Source organism: Kogia breviceps, chromosome 5, assembly GCF_026419965.1.
Source record: "Kogia breviceps isolate mKogBre1 chromosome 5, mKogBre1 haplotype 1, whole genome shotgun sequence".
Taxonomy (NCBI): domain Eukaryota; kingdom Metazoa; phylum Chordata; class Mammalia; order Artiodactyla; family Physeteridae; genus Kogia; species Kogia breviceps.
Window position 1 is genome coordinate 122,137,216 of NC_081314.1, and position 18,670 is coordinate 122,155,885.

General features: G+C 36.7%; 1 long non-coding RNA gene across 1 annotated transcript in view; it reads left to right on the plus strand.

Moving 5' to 3' along the window:
- The first annotated feature begins 9,617 nt into the window (after positions 1 to 9,617).
- LOC136794333 (uncharacterized) overlaps positions 9,618 to 18,670 on the plus strand; it is a 30,000-nt gene continuing 20,947 nt past the window's right edge. Inside the window, exon 1 of the long non-coding RNA XR_010840940.1 lies at positions 9,618 to 9,692. This is a non-coding gene — a long non-coding RNA (uncharacterized lncRNA). The remainder of the gene's footprint in view (positions 9,693 to 18,670) is intronic.

Consider the following 18,670-nt stretch of genomic DNA (forward strand, 5'->3'; position numbering starts at 1 on the left):
ACATTTCCTGCTGGCCAAGTCTGTTTCTATAATGGTAACCCCTTAGGTCCTGTGCTACTTGCACTGTAATTGTGCCAAGAGTTCCTGCATTCAACAGGGGAGGTTAAAAGTCAGTCTGGTTTTGCAGCTGTTTTTGGTAAGAATTGGCTTTCCAACAGCTCTAAAAACATGCAGCTACACTCCTCAGACAAACATTAATCAGTGGCCATCATCTCAAAGGGACACTGTGGAGTTGTCTGGAATGAAACTGGAAATCTGACTCTCTGTGGACATATGGAATGATGGTGGATAGGGGTGGGTAAGGCATTCATATTAAGTAAGGTCATTGTAGAATTTCATTCATAAATTGTTCAGGCACAGATTAAGGTGAAAATGAAGAAACTGAACATTTAAACAGTGGATGTAATTTCCCCTTTGACTTACGGCTGGTTTAGAAATGGTTTTTCTTCCTTTTTGATTAATCTCAGTTTGACACCAATTCCCATCACTGTAGCTTTCCTTTTCTCTTTTCTCCAGTCTCTCTTTGAAGTAGTTATTGATTTATAAACAAACACTTAAATGCAAGGAAGAGGGAGAGAATTTGATTTAAGGCAATCCTGTGGTGAGAAGAAGAATCATTTTGAGATGGAGAGAAACCCCCTCTGATGGATCTGTTTAAAAGGTTTGGGTTTTCAACCTTCCAGTATTCTTTAATTGGGGGCTCCCTGTATTTCCTTATAGTTTTTGTAACTTGTGCCATAACAGATATTATAAGCTGTCTTTGATGAGCCCATTTTAGAGCTTTCCCTGTGATCTCAGTCACAAAGTTGACAATGAAGATTATGTTCTCCCCTTTGCTAAAGGTAGCCTGAATTGGCAGAACAAACGTAAGAGATTTTGAAAGTCCTTGAAAGGGAAGATACCTAATGGGCTTTTCTGACAAAAAGGTGTATTGCACATATCTCTTGTCAGGAGGTAGAGGAAAGTTTAAAAGGAGGGTAGATGGTAGGGTACAGACTTCACAAATATTTTAGAGATAACATGACATGTGAAGGACAGCCAAAGCTGTAATTTATTTTAAAACCTTAATGGAAAGCACAACATAAGTGGTGAAAGTTGCATTTTTTCAGGGTGAATTATCCAAGTCCCTTGTTTTTTCTGGGAGAACGTAAATGAGAAGATGTGTGTGCAAGGGCCTTTTAGGGGAAGTGAGTCAGCTTCAATGTACTCTCTCGTACAATCCTCACCCAAAAATGAATGGGGAAAAAAGTATGTAGTTGTGTTTGCACAGATGAAGGATTTTAAGTTTTTAACAAGAGATGATAACATTAAAAGATGTCATGAAAGTAATATTTTTCAGATTGCCCATAGTTCAACAAACACTCTGAAGTCCGATATGTTAGTCCTTGATGAACACTGATGAAGATGTATCTTCTCTGGGTTTAAAACATATACTGTTCTTGTTTGTAAACAGCATTTTACATTCATGGCAAAAAAAAAATAAGACCTTTGTGTATAAAGTGTATCATCTGATGATAAGATAAGTCTCTACTCACATGTGGCTACTGAACATTTGCAGTGGGCCTAATCTTGACTGAGATATGCAGTAAATATGAAATACATGTAGGATTTCAAATCACAAAAAAATGTAAAAATATCTCAATAATACTTTTATATTGATTACATGTTGAAATGATAATCATTTGGATATATTGGGTTAAATATAAATATTGTTAAAATGAATTTGTTTCACTTTTTAACATGGCTATCAGAAAATTTCAAATTACAATTTAATTTAAAAATACACAGATAGCTCACATTATCTTTCTATTGAACAGCACTCATCGAGGGGTCAGCCTTAGATATTCGTATCTCTACAACTTCAGGCATTGGAGCAGCTTTCAAAAATAAGGGAACAAAAGAGTTTTCACAGACAGCAGTTGAAGGAGCGAGGTAAAAACCCACCTGACCTAACAAATGAAGAGGAAATAGGCAGTCTGCCTGAAAAAGAATTCAGAATAATGATAGTAAAGATGATCCAAAATCTTGGAAATAGAATAGACAAAATGCAAAAAAACATAGAAGAACTAAAGAGGAAGCAAGCAATGATAAACAACACAATAAAGGAAATTAAAAATACTCTAGATGGGATCAATAGCAGAATAACTGAGGCAGAAGAATGGATAAGTGACCTGGAAGATAAAATAGTGGAAATAACTACTGCAGAGCACAATAAGAAAAAAGAATGAAAAGAAGTGAGGACAGTCTCAGAGACCTCTGGGACAATGTTAAATGCACCAACATTCAAATTATAGGGGTCCCAGAAGAAGAAGAAAAAGAAAGGGACTGAGAAAATATTTGAAGAGATTATAGTTGAAAACTTCCCTAATATGGGAAAGGAAATAATTAATCAAGTCCAGGAAGCACAGAGAGTGCCATACAGGATAAATCCAAGGAGAAACACACCAAGACACATATGAATCAAACTATCAAAAATTAAATATAAAGAAAACATATTAAAAGCAGCAAGGGAAAAACAACAAATAACACACAAGGGAATCCCCATAAGGTTAACAGCTGATCTTTCAGCAGAAACTCTGCAAGCCAGAAGGGCGTGGCAGAACATATTTAAAGTGATGAAGGAGAAAAACCTACAACCAAGATTACTCTACCCAGCAAGGATCTCATTCGGATTTGATGGAGAAATTAAAACCTTTACAGACAAGCAAAAGCTGAGAGAGTTCAGCACTACCAAACCAGCTTCACAACAAATGCTAAAGGAACTTCTCTAGGCAAGAAACACAAGAGAAGGAAAAGACCTACAAGAACAAACCCAAAACAATTAAGTAAATGGTAATTGGAACATGCATATCAATAATTACCTTAAATGTAAATGGATTATATGCTCCCACCAAAAGACACAGATTGGCTGAATGAAAACAAAAGCAAGACCCGTATATATGCTGTCTACAAGAGACCCACTTCAGACCTAGGGACACATAAAGACTGAAAGTGAGGGAATAGAAAAATATATTCCATGCAAATGGAAGTCAAAACAAAGCTGGAGTAGCAATTCTCAAATCAGACAAAATAGACTTTAAAATAAAGACTATTACAAGAGACAAAGAAGGACACATAATGATCAAGGGATCGATCCATGAAGAAGATATAACAATTGAAAATATTTATGCACCCAACATAGGAGCACCTCAATACATAAGGCAAATACTAAGCCATAAAAGGAAAAATTGACAGTAACGCAATCATAGCAGGGGACTTTAACACTCCGCTTTCACCAATGGACAGATCATCCAAAATGAAAATAAATAAGGAAACACAAGTTTTAAATGATACATTACACAAGATGGACTTAATTGATATTTATAGGACATTCCATCCAAAAACAACAGAATACACATTTTTCTCAAGTGCTCATGGAACATTCTCCAGGATAGATCATATCTTGGGTCACAAATCTAGCCTTGGTAAATTTAAGAAAACTGAAATTGTATCAAGTATCTTTTCTGACCACAATGCTATGAGACTTGTTATCAATTACAGGAAAAGATCTGTAAAAACTACAAACATGTGGAGGGTAAACAATACACTACTTAATAACGAAGTGATCACTGAAGAAATCAAAGAGGAAATCAAAAAATACCTAGAAACAAATGACAATGGAGACACGATGACCCAAAACCTATGGGATGCAGCAAAAGCAATTCTAAGAGGGAAGTTTATAGCCATACAATCCTACCTTAAGAAACAGGAAACATCTTGAATAAACAACCTAACCTTGCACCTAAAGCAATTAGAGAAAGAAGAACAAAAATCCCCCAAATTTAGCAGAAGGAAAGAAATCATAAAGATCAGAACAGATATATTTGAAAAAGAAATAAAGGAAATGATAGCAAAGATCATTAAAACTAAAAGCTGGTTCTTTGAGAAGATAAACAAAATTGATAAGCCATTAGCCAGACTCATCAAGAAAAAAAGGGAGAAGACTCAAATCAATAGATTTAGAAATGAAAAAGGAGAAGTAACAATGGTCACTGCCAAAATATAAAACATTATGAGAGATTACTACAAGCAACTGTATGCCAATAAAATGGACCACCTGGAAGAAATGGACAAATTCTTAGAAATGCACAACCTGCTGAGACTGAACCAGGAAGAAATAGAAAATAAGAAGAGGCCAATCACAAGCACTGAAATTGAAACAGTGATTAAAAATCTTCCAACAAACAAAAGCCCAGGACCAGATGGCTTCACAGGCAAATTCTAGCAAACATTTAGGGAAGAGCTAACACCTACCCTTCTAAAGCTCTTCCAAATTATGTCAGAGGGAGGAACACTTCAAAACTCATTCTACAAGGCCACCATCACCCTGATACCAAAACCAGACAAAGATGTCACAAAGAAAGAAAGCTACAGGCCAACATCACTGATGAACATAGATGAAAAAATCCTCAACAAAATATTAGCAAACAGAATCCAACAGCACATTAAAAGGATCATACACCATGATCAAGTGGGGTTTATTCCAGGAATGCAATGTTTCTTCAATATATGCAAATCAATCAACGTGATACACCATATCAACAAACTGAAGGAGAAAAACCATATGATCATCTCAATAGATGCAGAGAAAGCTTTTAAGAAAATTCAACACCCATTTATGATAAAAACCCTGCAGATAGTAGGCATAGAGGGAACTTTCCTCAACATAATAAAGGCCATATATGACAAACCCACAGCCAACATCATCCTGAATGGTGAAAAACTGAAACCATTTCCACTAAGATCAAGAACAAGACAAGGTTGCCCATTCTCACCACTCTTATTCAACATAGTTTTGGAAGCTCTAGCCACAGCAATCAGAGAAGAAAAAGAAATAAAAGGAGTCCAAATTGGAAAAGAAGAAGTAAACCTGTCTCTGTTTGCAGATCACATGATACTATACATAAAGAATCCTAAAGATGCTACCAGAAAACTATTAGAGCTAATCAATGAATTTGGTAAAGTAGCAGGATACAAAATGAATGCACAGAAATCTCTTGCATTCCTATACACTAATGATGAAAAATCTGAGAGTGAAATTAAGAAGACACTCACATTTATCATTGCAACAAAAAGAATAAAATATCTAGGAATAAACCTACATAAGGAGACAAAAGACCTGTATGCAGAAAATTATAAGACACTGATGAAAGAAATTAAAGATGATACAAATAGATGCAGAGATATACCATGTTCTTGGATTGGAAGAATCAACATTGTGAAAATGACTCTATTACCCAAAGCAATCTACAGATTTAATGCAATCCCTATCAAAACTACCACTGACATTTTTTTACAGAACTAGAACAAAAAATTTCACAATTTGTATGGAAACACAAAAGACCCCGAATAGCCAAAGCACTCTTGAGAATGTAAAATGGAGTTGGAGTAATCAGGCTTCCTGACTTCAGACTATACTACAAAGCTACAGTAATCAAGACAGTATGGTTCTGGCACAAAAACAGAAATATATGTCAATGGAAGAGGATAGAAAGCCCAGAGATAAACCCACGCACATATGGTCTCCTTATCTTTGATAAAGGAGGCAAGAATATACAGTGGAGAAAAGACAGCCTCTTCAATAAGTGGTGCTGGGAAAAACTGGACACGTACATGTAAAAGTATGAAATTAGAACACTACCTAACACCATACACAAAAATAAATTCAAAATTGGTTAAAGACCTAAACGTAAGGCCAGACACTATCAAACTCTTAGAGGAAAACATAGGCAGAACACTCTATGACATAAATCACAGCAAGATCCTTTTTGACCCACCTCCCAGAGAAATGGAAATAAAAACAAAAATAAACAAATGGGACCTAATGAAACTTAAAAGCTTTTGCACAACAAAGGATACCATAAACAAGACCAAAAGACAACCCTCAGAATGGGAGAAAAGAGTTCCAAATGAAGCAACTGACAAAGGATTAATATCCAAAATTTATAAGCAACTCATGCAGCTCAATAACAAAAAATCAAACAACCTAATCCAAAAATGGGCAGAAAACCTAAATAGACATTTCTCCAAAGAAGATATACAGATTGCCAACAAACACATGAAAGAATGCTCAACATCATTAATCATTAGAGAAATGCAAATCAAAACTACAATGAGATATCACCTCACACCTGTCAGAATGGCCATCATCAAAAAATTTGGAAACAATAAATGCTGGAGAGGGTGTGGAGAAAAGGGAAACCTCTTGCACTGTTGGTGGGAATGTAAATTGATACAGCCACTATGGAGAACAGTATGGAGGTTCCTTAAAAAACTACAAATAGGGGCTTCCCTGGTGGCACAGTGGTTGAGAGTCTGCCTGCCGATGCAGGAGACACAGGCTCGTGCCCTGGTCCGGGAGGATCCCACATGCCACAGAGAAGCTGGGCCCATGAGCCATGGCCACCGGGTCTGTGCCTCCGGAACCTGTGCTCCGCAACTGGAGAGGCCACAACAGTGAGAGGCCCACGTAGCACACACACACACACACACACACACACACACACAAAAAAAAAAACCACTAAAACCTACACATAGAACTACCATATGACCCAGCAATCCCACTACTGGGCATATACCCTGAGAAAACCATAATTCAAAAAGAGTCATGTACCACAATGTTCATTGCACCTCTATTTACAGTAGCCAGGACATGGAAACAACCTAAGTGTCCATCAAAAGATGAATGGATAAAGAAGATGTGGCACATATATACAATTGAATATTACTCAGCCATAAAAAGAAACAAATTATTTGTAGTGAGGTGGATGGACCTGGAGTCTGTCATACAGAGTGAAGTAAGTCAAAAGGATAAAAACAAATACCATATGCTAACACATATATATGGAATCTAAGAAAAAAAATGTCATGAAGAGCCTAGGTGTAGGATGGGAACAAAACACAGACCCACTAGAACATGGACTTGAGGATATGGGGGGGGAGGGTAAGTTGTGACGAAGTGAGAGAGTGGCATGGACATATATACACTACCAAACGTAGGGTGGATAGCTAGTGGGAAGCAGCCGCATGGCACAGGGAGATCAGCTCGGTGGTTTGTGACCACCTAGAGGGGTGGGATAAGGAGGGTGGGAGGGAGGGAGATGCAAGAGGGAAGAGATATGGGAACATATGTATATGTATAACTGATTCACTTTGCTGTAAAGCAGAAACTAATACACCATTGCAAAGCAATTATACTCCAATAAAGATGTTAAAAAAAAAAAAAGAGTCTTCAGCCATAGGGGTGAAATAGGGATGAATAGACTTTAATTTAGATATATGCAGAAGAGAGTCAAGACAGAAGAAATGGGGCATTGGAGTCAGGGAATCTGAAAGATTGGAGGAGTGGGGGGATGAGGGTAAGAGGATGAAACATGAGTATAGAATAACAAGAATACCAAAGGACACACACACACACACACACACACACACACACACACACACAAAGCTGCCATACTCATGCTTTGACACCCTGGTCTTCGAGATTCTTTTACTTGATTTCCAAGCAAATTCAGCAAGTCAATGACTTTGCACCTTTGCTCATGAAATTTCTTTCTGCAACTTTGGGTGGACTCACTTTAACAGTACAGGTTGTTATTATGAAATATATTTCCAGTTTTGTATGTCTACTAAAGTGGCCATTGCCTGTATTTTTATTATTCTTTTCCATTGGCTTCTTCCACGTGTTGTGTGTCAGCCAAAAATCTAAGTCTGAAACATCAAAGTGATTTGACAAATCTGTAGGCTCATATCTTATCTCAGTCTGAACCTTAAAAGTTATATGGAAGAAATATAATAAAAATTTATTCTACAAAGGTACCCAAAGCCTTCACCCATCCTTACACATGGTCAGGATAATAAAAAGATATATACTGCCCCAAAATAAATTTCCGCAGCTCCTTGGCCTTGGGTGAATGAAAAACTATAGTTTTTAGTTTTATGGATCTCCTAGCCTTCACTAAGCACCCAATGTTGAGGAAATTAAACAATTAATCTTTCTTTTAATTGTACAGGAATGTCAGTCAGTGAAGTAAACACAACGCATTCCACTCATGCTGAATGAAAGTTATCTACTGTGAAGGATTAGCTGCCATGTTCAACTATAATGAAGTTCTTGTTTTCCAATAAAGAGGTTAATTGGCTTCAGAAAAAATACATGTACAGAACACATAGGCCTAATATTGGTTTTGCAAAGGCCCTGTGCAAGGAAAGTTAATGTTTCCTGTTTATTAGCTGTTTTACAACAATCTGCCCTTGACCAATAATTATGCTTACATAGCTGATGCTAATATTGTCAGCCCAACAGCTACTTATGTGTCCTCTACACCTGTGTGCAATTGAGTTTGTCATCATTCCACACCTTCCGCAGGGCTTGCTCTTTGGGTGTTATTTCCTGCATCCGAATAGACTGTAGTGCCTTAGGTGGTGGAAATTCCACTGTCCAAAAATGGAGTGCCTTTTCAAGACTTATTTCTTTTTAAATTCTAAATGTAACCATCTGTTCAGCAGATGTAACTATGTGGTTAACAATTAGAATAATAAAAGTAAAGGACACTTTCTAGACCCAAAGACTTTTCCAAGGAAATTCAGCCAGGTGTCCCACACATATCCACTGGGGAGGTGCTTCTGGAGTTTTAATAGCATACAAAACACTGGGGATGGGAGGTCTTGTTAAATTGCTGAGTCTGACTAGGTAAGTCTGGAGAGGGGCCTGGTAATCTGCATTTCCAATGAGCCCCCCACCCCACCCTCCAAGTGATGCTCATGGTGTTGGTTCATGGAGCAAAGTTTGAGCAGCAAGACACTGGGCTCCTTCAGACCTCAGTCACCATGCTAATTACTGACTGATATTTACTAAAATAGAGGCAAGTTATTACTTTTGGTTAGCAACCAGGCCTTCTATTTCCATTGAAAAGGCTCATAAAGTTTGTGTACAGTGTGGCTCTCAACACAGAAATCTCCTGATAAATTTCATGAAGGAGTTTTGACCATGAGATGACAATGACTGAGCCCAGTTTTGTCACTGAAGATACACAAAGGCACATAGAGTAGTGTTAAAAACAAGACTACAGGCTCAAAATGGAGTTGCTTATGCTAAGCCCCACGTCACCAAATGAAAACTTACCTTAATTATGGCTTCAGCTCTCCCAGGTGTGGAATCTTAAACCTATCTGATAGATTCCTGCCACCCCCTAAAAAAAGTAACCTTGTAATAACCAACCCACTTTTTGGCCTGGTATAACTTCCTTGTTCCTGCTCCCTTCTGCCTATAAAAGACTTTTGTTTAAATAAAATCTCAAATTTTAAAAATATGCCTCAGTTTATCTTTTAATAGCACTATGTACTGAAATAGAAGTTTGAGGAAAATGATTTAAATAAATATGGCAATGAGAATTCCCAACTGGGGACAATTAGATCCGTTAACTCCTTAATTTCCTACCTGTCACCTTATTTTCACTTCTCTCACTCTCCCAGAGAATATTTATTTCAGTTTGCTCAGCACACCTCCTTCTGAGGGCACGCTAACTGGGTTTCAAATAGCTCTTTAAAAACCATCCCATGTCATAAATAGGACACACAAAGCTCACTGATGGTGAAAAACAAGAATCAGGAACAGCAATCATCTCTGAGACTTCGAACATTTTTAGGTAGAAGTAAGTACTCCCCCTTGTTAAATGTTTTTGATGGCTATAGGAAATATTCATATTAGTTCCTAAAAAAAATGATGACCAGGATAAGGAGGCTATGTAAAAATAGACTGAAGGACAATCACCAGGCCGATTCTATTTCACCATGCAAGTTTTCAGCGACAGCTCTAAACTAGCAACTTTTCAATTAATTCCAATCTGTCACGGTGGGGAAAACAGTGCCGGGACAGGCCCTGCAAAGAGATTTGGCTGTGAGTGGCCACGTTAGCACTTTTAACTGAAAATAAGCTATATTTGTTTAAACCATTGCTTAAATAGCGCTGCATATTTTTCTTCCTTGGTAAGCATTTATGCCATTAATTTCTACAGCATACAATTAGGCACTGCAAGCTCTGTGTTGGAATCTCCATTTTTCAGTTCTTCTCGTGTCTCTAAGTTTGGCTTGGTAGGAGTAAAGCAGAGTGATAAAATCGTCTTTTCTTCCTGTCTTTCTCTCTATATCACATCAGGAGAAATGTTTGCCCTTGAAAATGTCAAGTGTAGGGCTTCCCTGGTGGCGCAGTGGTTGGGAGTCCGCCTGCCGGTGCGGGGGACGCGGGTTCGTGCCCCGGTCCGGGAGGATCCTACGTGCCGCGGAGCGGCTGGGCCAGTGAGCCGTGGCCGCTGGGCGTGCGCGTCCGGAGCCTGTGCTCCGCGGCGGGAGAGGCCGCGACGGTGAGAGGCCCGTGTACCGCAAAAAAAAAAAAAAAAAAAATGTCAAGTGTCCAAATCACCTCTGAGCCCAGTTCACGGTCAGTGCTTGAAGGAAACAGTTTGAGATGGCAGGAGCCTCTTAAACATCTCACCACAAATCTATTGCAGTATAAAGAGATGGGAAAGAATGCATCCCTCCCTGCTTCAAACGCCAGTGACATGATGCCATTATGGTGGTATAAAGTACCTTCTTTTCAAGGGTGTTCTTAAGAGCTGTGGAATTGTATGTTTCAAGAGACTTTGCATTATTAACAAGGTTTATATTCCAAAAAAACACAGAGGTCATAAATTAATTGCATCAATATCCCCTGGAACTAGACATTAGCTGTGTTTGGTTAGAGACATTCTTACTTATCCTGTTCTGATAAACAGGGCCTCTCTCTCATCATCAGATTTCAGCAGTTTGGATCGGCTCTATCATTAGTTCAGTAGCACAACACTGGAACCCAGCCAGGGGCATGTCAACCATCTTACCTTCTTCTTCACCTCCCCCTCTTCTCTGTCTCCTCTTTTTCTCTTTCTCTCTTGTGTCGTGATTTAATTGGGAAAGCTTGAACTTTTCTGGTAAATAAGGTTACAGGCAATCCTAAGCTTGCAGGTAGAGCCTGGCTTCCTCTCACTGTCCTCGTCTACTCACTGTAATGCAATCAGCCTCAGGAAGGTTGGGGGGCCCACCTACCAATATTTTATTGAGGGCAGCTGCCCCACATTCCTTCCACTGTTGGATGTCCCTTGACTTAATTCAGAAGTGCATCAGAGGCTAGCTTTCCTTCCATTTACGGATTTTCAGTTTCAGGAAAGTTTTTAAGTCAACAAGTTTTTCTTATTGTTCAAGTGCTGGTTTTAGAGTGTGTATCTGTTGAAAGTTTAAAAGTCCTTTATGGGGCTCTCAGTGTGTGCTCTCAATCACTTGTGCTTGGACAATGATCGGAATTTTTATAAATAAAATAGTAACTGGCTAGCCCATATGGCTGAACACTGCTCACTGGGGACACACTTGTAAGTTAAGCACATGAGTAACACAGAGGAAAAGGAGAGAGAACTCTGTGTTGGTGGTGCTGACTTTCATTAGAGAACAAACTGGTCACCTTACCAAGGCTAACTTGAGCTCTACTATAAACACACAAAACAAGGAAAGTGCATGCTTTGGGGGCATATGTCATAAGACACCATAAGGTCTAGTTCAGGAAACTAACATAACAGTGGGTGATGCTAAATGCTACTGAGAAACTTGCAATATTTTGCACATATGGACTGAGTATGCAGTAGCATATATAAATATTTAATTTGTTAATTGTAGTTAGTTATCAGATTGCACATGAACAGACAGAATGACATATGAGAAGTTCCAAGAACACTGTGTAACAGTACATACAGCTGAGATATAGTTTTCTCACACTTGGCAGGCATTTGAGCTCAGTGAACACAACTTTTTCTTTATTCTTTAATTAAGATTAAAATGCTTAAAAATCACTGAATTGAGAACATCATTTTAATGTCGTGTTCGAGGACCAAGGCCAAATGGTAAGTGAGAAACTAGACCTGAAGAGCCATCCGTCTTACAATTTGCTTGATGTTTTGGGGAATCCACTGAGAGTTCAACATCTGACTTGTCCCCAGGTTAGGTATCCAATACCTCTCTTTTTCATTTTGGAACTTAACTGATGAGCTAGTTAGAAAGGTGAAAAAAACAGAAAGTGAAATAATAATTTAAAACATTACAAAATCTCTGAAAATTGAGCTCTCAAGTCAACTGTATATAATTTTCAAAGCAGAAATGAAAGCATTCAGTAATACTTAAAACCAGAAGGGTAGATCATAAAAATAATTGAATATATTTCCTTTTATGAGGATTTATACATAAATCTGATATCGATAAAGTTTCTTTCCAAGATGATTAGTCTAGTTTGTCACAGCCAAGACTAGAATTCCTACTTCCTAGATATCTAGTCTTTCCAGCTTGTTATGCTGTCCTTATCATTAATAGACCTTTTTAGCTTGTCTCTAAAGTATGATCTGGGAGGTAGAGTGGTTTAGTAAGATGACTATGGGTTTTTGAATCAGTGACATGTGAGTTCAAATCCTGGCTCAGTCTCATTTTTTCCATTTAGAAAATAGGTATAATTATACCTCATTTCCAGACATGGTTTAAGGATTAGCAATGAAATGTAGGCAGTTCTACAAACCTTGAGATGTTCAGAAAATAGTAGCTGTTATTGCTATTTCTGTATCATCAAGGTCTGGGTACTTAGTAAATACTCAACAAATATTTGTGAACATATGAACAAATAGAAGAATAAAGGAATAAGTGACAGAGCACATAACAATGAATAAGTGAATGAATGACAATAAAAATTGTCACTAAAAGATAAATGAAGAAACCTGTGAATATTTTCTTTGGCTTCTTTCAATCTATTAAGAATGCTTTGTTTCTTCTTTGATTTCACTCATTCATCAAGTTTGTTCTCTTGGCTTCCATAGTACTTGAAAACATGACCCAGAAAATTAAAAATCAAAATGCACAAAATCACTCAAAAATGTACATCAGCTCAGTGCAGCCTAAATTGGAAAATCTAATTGAACACCTATTCAAACAGAGTTTTGTAAATGTTGCCTGTACTTACCAGCCAATCTCAAGCAGAAAACCTCTCCTAGGAACAGGCCAATTTAATTAAATTTACTAAGTAGTGGAGGACAACATGGCCTTGTGCCTAGGTATTCCTTTTTATTTTTTTTAAATTAATGTACACAAAATTACCCTCATACCATTTCAACAACCTGCTTAATCATACTGCCTGTAAAAGTTGGGAGTCTTCAATATTAACCTTGCTAAAGTGTCCTTAAGACAGGAGGAACAAAGAGAGCAAGGAGAGGTCAACAGTTCCCTGTGGAAATGCTAAAAGAAACACTATCCCTTCTGTTCCAAAGAAGCTGAACTTTTACTACAGAGAGGTCAGGATGAGGCAGCTGAGTGATCATAAACAATCACTCTGCCAAGCTCTTCAGCCCATATAATTCTTTAGCAAATAAAGCATGTGGAGGACCTTGTGTGTGAGGGGTTTTTTACTTTAAAACAGCCTGGAGATGGAAAATATGTTAGATATCCTCTCTAATACTCTTTCAGCGCTCTAATTTTTTTTTAGAAAAGCAAAGACATTACAGGCAGGATGAAATGCAATAGAATAATCTGTACAGAAATTTGTATAAGAGATTTTAAAAATATTAATGCTTTTCTGTTATAGAAGAAATTCTTGCACATTAAAAAAAAAAAGGGGGACAGAGTAGAACAAATATAAAGCAACAGGGAAAAATTCCATACATTAGTACATCAACACAATGTTAGTCTTGGTGGGTTTTTTGTTGACTTTTTAAAGAAAATTAATATTATCAAGGCATAATTTGCATATAAGAAAATGTACCCTTTTTAAGTGTACAGTTCAGTGGGTCTTGAGAAACATATACACCAAAGCAACCACCACAAAAGAAAAGGGTTTCTTCGAACTCAAGTCTACACTCCCATCTTTGGCCCTAGGCAATCACCAATATGCTCGCCATCATTATAAATTGGTTTCCATTTTGTAGAATTTAACAAAATAGAATCATTTTCCTTTATGCATACTTCTTTTACTTTTATAATGTTTTTTATATTCACTTATATGGTGACATGTATCAAAGATTTGTTCCTTTTTGATTCTGAGAAGTGTTCCAATGTATGGATATACTATAATGTGTTTATTGATTCATCTCTTGATAGACTTTTGGTTTTTAGTTTCTTACTATTATGAACACAGTTATTATGAACATTTATCATAAGTTTTTATGTAGACAAATGTTTTCATTTCTCCTGGACAAATACCTAGGAGTGGAACTGCAGAGTTTATGCTAATGGATGCTTAACCTTATAAAAAAAAAAAAAAAGCCAAATTGTTAACCAAAGTGATTGTAAAAATTTACTTTTCCTATAACAATGATAAAAGTTTCAGTTGCCCCATATCCTTGGCAACGTTTGGCACTGTCTATTATTTCAATTTTAGCTATTCTATTAGACGTGTAATGGTATTTTACTGTTGCTTTTAATTTGCATTTCCCTCATGACTAATGATGATGAACATCTTTTCATATGCTTATAGTCCATTTATACATTTTCTTTTGTGAGTTTTCAGTTCTAATCTTTTGCTTATTTTAAAAATTATCTTACTGAGTTCTAAGAGTTCTTAATATATTCTGGACATAAATTATTTGTCAGAATATGTAGTGTTAATATTTTCTTCCACTTACCTTTTAATTTCTAAATGGTGTCTTTCAAAGACCAAGTTTTTAACTTTGATGAAATCTAATTCATCATTTTTTGCTTTTACGACTCATGTTCTTTGTGCTGTAAGAATTTTTGCTTACCTAGTGATATAAAGATTTTATCCTGTGTTCATTCTAGAAGTTTTGGCAAAAACTCTAAGGAACACTTTAGAGCTTAAAACACTCTTAAAATTTGGTATGTTTTCTTTTCATTTATATGCAACTTTTATTTTTTGTAGAACACTCTTGATTTCTTCTTTGACTAATAGCTTACGTAACAGTGAGTTTTTAGGCCTCCAAATAATTGGGAATTTTCCAGATATCTTCTTTCTCTAGAATTCTAGTTTAATTTTGTTGTAGTTGGAAAATATACTCTATATGATACTCTATATGGTATCAGACATTAAAAATAGTAAGACATTTTATGTTCCTGTATAGGATCTGCCTTGGTGAATGTAATCCTAGAAGGAAGAGACTAAGAGAAACAGAGAAATCTAATTATTTCTTTGTTTAACCTTCCAGTATGTATACTTGTTTCAATCTGAAATATCATCAAATAACAAAGCATAACATTTAAAATTTCTTTAGGAACATCCATAATAATTCTAGGAATGAGAAATTGATCAGGAAATTGCATAACATAAATATTTGGAAATTTATCCCATTATAATTCCAAGAAATCAACAAAATTAACTTTGCCATGTCTAATTTCATATTCAAATTTATTGACTATTTTTCTGTAGGGTATATACTTTCATTCTCACATCTTTTACTAATGATATTAGTTTGCCAAGTCACCCATCTTACAAAGAACTCTTTCAAAAAAGTGCTCTGAACCTTTGGCAGAAAATTTAGACAAATAAGACCAAAAGGAAGTTAATCTAATCAGAACAGTTGGGAGTTGGCCAAATAAATATGTCTATTTCATATAATCTGCACTAAGATTCTTTCCACATCAAGAAAAAATTTGAGGAAAATCAATCACATAACTGAAAATTTCTACCTCACCAAAATAACCTAAAAGCAAAAACAATCTGAGGTTGAGAGAGTGTTCTATTAGTTTTCCAATAGCTTCAATGACAGAATAGGAAGACAACAGGAAATGATGTGTAGTAAACAGAAGGATGACTTTTCTCGAGCAGATTGTAGTCCTCAGTGAACTCTAGAGTGAACAACCAAACAAAGTGCTAACCAAAAACTGGAGGTGACCACCATGGGAAGTTGGATGAGCAGAGAAAAGAGTTTGGGTGCCATGTTAAGAGAAGACCAACCTTTGTTTGTGTCCAGGCAGCCACCATACATGATTTGTTATTCCAATGAATAAATCAATGATTCCTCTTAAAACTATTGGCAGATTTTTTTTCCCTTTGCATATGCCTTTGGAATGCTCTACTGATGTCATGCAATTATATCTGTTAGGAGTCAGCTATATTAAGAATCTTGTATGGCAAGAGAGAAACGAGAAAAGACTTTGCTTTACTTTAAAATTCAAATTAACTTTCTCAAACCACAGCTGGAATAGATTATTTTTGACCTTTCTTTAAATCGTAATTTATATCTTTGCAAATTACCACCATCAAAGTTGTCAGGACAGCAAGAAAAATGTTTCTGTTTCACAAAGTGGAGGGCATGATGCCATAAGGATGGTTTGCAATGAATTTGGCTTTCTCTGCTTATAGTTTTTCGAAATCTTCGGGCTGACCCCAATTATGTTCAGCTGGTAAATTTGCCTTGGCTTTATCTCTTTTACTCTTTTCTTGCCTAACTCTCTATAAATTCTCATTTTTTTTCCTGTGGCCAATCTGCTTATTACATAAATGCCTGTAAGCTAATAGTCTACATGGGTTTTAATGTTACCACTTTTCCAGGCACCATGTTCTTTTAACCCTCATAATAACATCAGCAATCTCCTATAACTGATGAGAAAACTCTTAGATAAATTACATTATGTACACAGTCACCCAAATATTAAAGGAAAAAATCATGTCTTGGACCCAGAGATATTTGATTTCAGTCTGTTAAAAGCAAGATGTGACTAATTCAGTCTTTCATTCAATCATTTCTTTATTCATTCATTCACACTGAGCACCTGTTACATGCCAGCATTACTCAAGATATTCAAGGTACTTAAGGGCATATAAAGATGAATTAGAAAGCAGGCCTTTCCATCAAGGAGTTCACCATCTTTAATTAATTAAAGTTAAAAAAATGTTAAGTCAGCCTTGTTCACATGATGAAATCACCTCCTCCTAGTGTTTAATATCCCTGAGTATATTTGTCTAAAATTGTGCTTTTAGCTTACCTTTGCAAATGAGAATTGTTACATTTTAAAACTAACTCTGTATGTGGATAGTTACTATAGGAATGATTTCATATAAATTTTATCTTATCATACCCAGTTAAGCTAATAATTAGGTGGATTAGACAGATACTCAGAGACATTTCTCTAAAAAATAGACAAAAGAAATATGGGAAGTCAAGTAAGTAGCGGTTACAGCGTTTTTTTATCCACCAGTCAAATGGCCTGAGTTGAAGTCCTGAATTGCTGTGTGGAAGCATGAGGGGAGTGCAGCACAAGAATCCATGTGAGAGGACAGAAACAAAAATGAACATAAGATGAATGAACATATAGTGTCCTTTGTATGGAAGAACTATATACAAAGTCTTTATATCAATAAGATGTTGAAAAACTCAGAATACTCTGATCCACCAAAGTCTTTCATCTGGATTTAGGCTCCCAAGCAAGTTAAAGCTTATCAAAGTCTTTTGTACCTTCCATATTACTCACAGTAACTTGCATTCTGGGTCCTAAGAATTGGGAAAGTCGATTGAAAAAAGAGTTAAGAAGGAGAAGAAAATTTCTTCTATCTCTTCTGAATGCAGACTTTGCATTTTACTCCTTGTTTTCTAAGTTGTTCTTTATTCCTTTAAGTTTTTAAAATGGATTTCTCTAATATATCCTAAAAGAACCCAATGTAAGATGTCCATGATTAATTAAGCATAATTATGAAATAGAGTCTTTAGGTGTAGAGAGCTCTCTCACTAAATAACCTGACCTCAATTCACAGACAAAAGGTACTGCATTTTTAGGTAGAGGGTTGGTTTAGCAAAATGCCTGCCTTCAAATTTCAAGTCTCCTAGTATATATGCACTAATATAAAAGGTATGAATCCCACTGTCCTGGATGAAAATATCCTCCTATTTGATTCACTTTCAATATTTTAGTCTCCTGAATGAAGCCTCTTATATAATGAAAATTTAGAACAGGTTGTTTTTTGTATTTTAGCAAAAGACTTTTTCAGTTTAAACTTTTCATGAATTGAGCAGCCTTCACCTAGCAATCACAATCTGCCTTTTGGGGAAAGAGTTCCATTTGCCCATGGTTTTACAGTGATGCTACTACCTACCTCCTCTCTGACTTGTTTTCCTTGGAGATCATTGACCGTGGTTGAGAAAATCTACAGTGGAATAATATGATGATTGTGGTGTGGCTGAGGCCTGCCATGTAGAAGTCATTATACACCTAGATTGTTCAGCTGCCCTTTTACATTTTCTGGAGGAACTAGATTGGGAAAAAAATGAAGGAAGAAAGCATGAATTATTTTTTAGATTTGGTCTTTTTAAAATTGGCTTTGTGTGTGTTGGTGATGACAGACAGGAAAAGACTAGTCCAGGAAGAACTGTTGTTTCTGTGATTAAAAAGAAGTAGAAGTGGGGCTTCCCTGGTGACGCAGTGATTGAGAGCCCGCCTGCTGATGCAGGGGACACGGGTTCGTGTCCCAGTCCGGGAAGATCCCACATGCCTCGGAGTGGCTGGGCCCGTGAGCCATGGCCGCTGAGCCTGTGTGTCCGGAGCCTGTGCTATGCAATGGGGGAGAGGCCACAACAGTGAGAGGCCTGAGTACAGCTAAAAAAAAAAAAAAAAAAAAAAAAAAAAA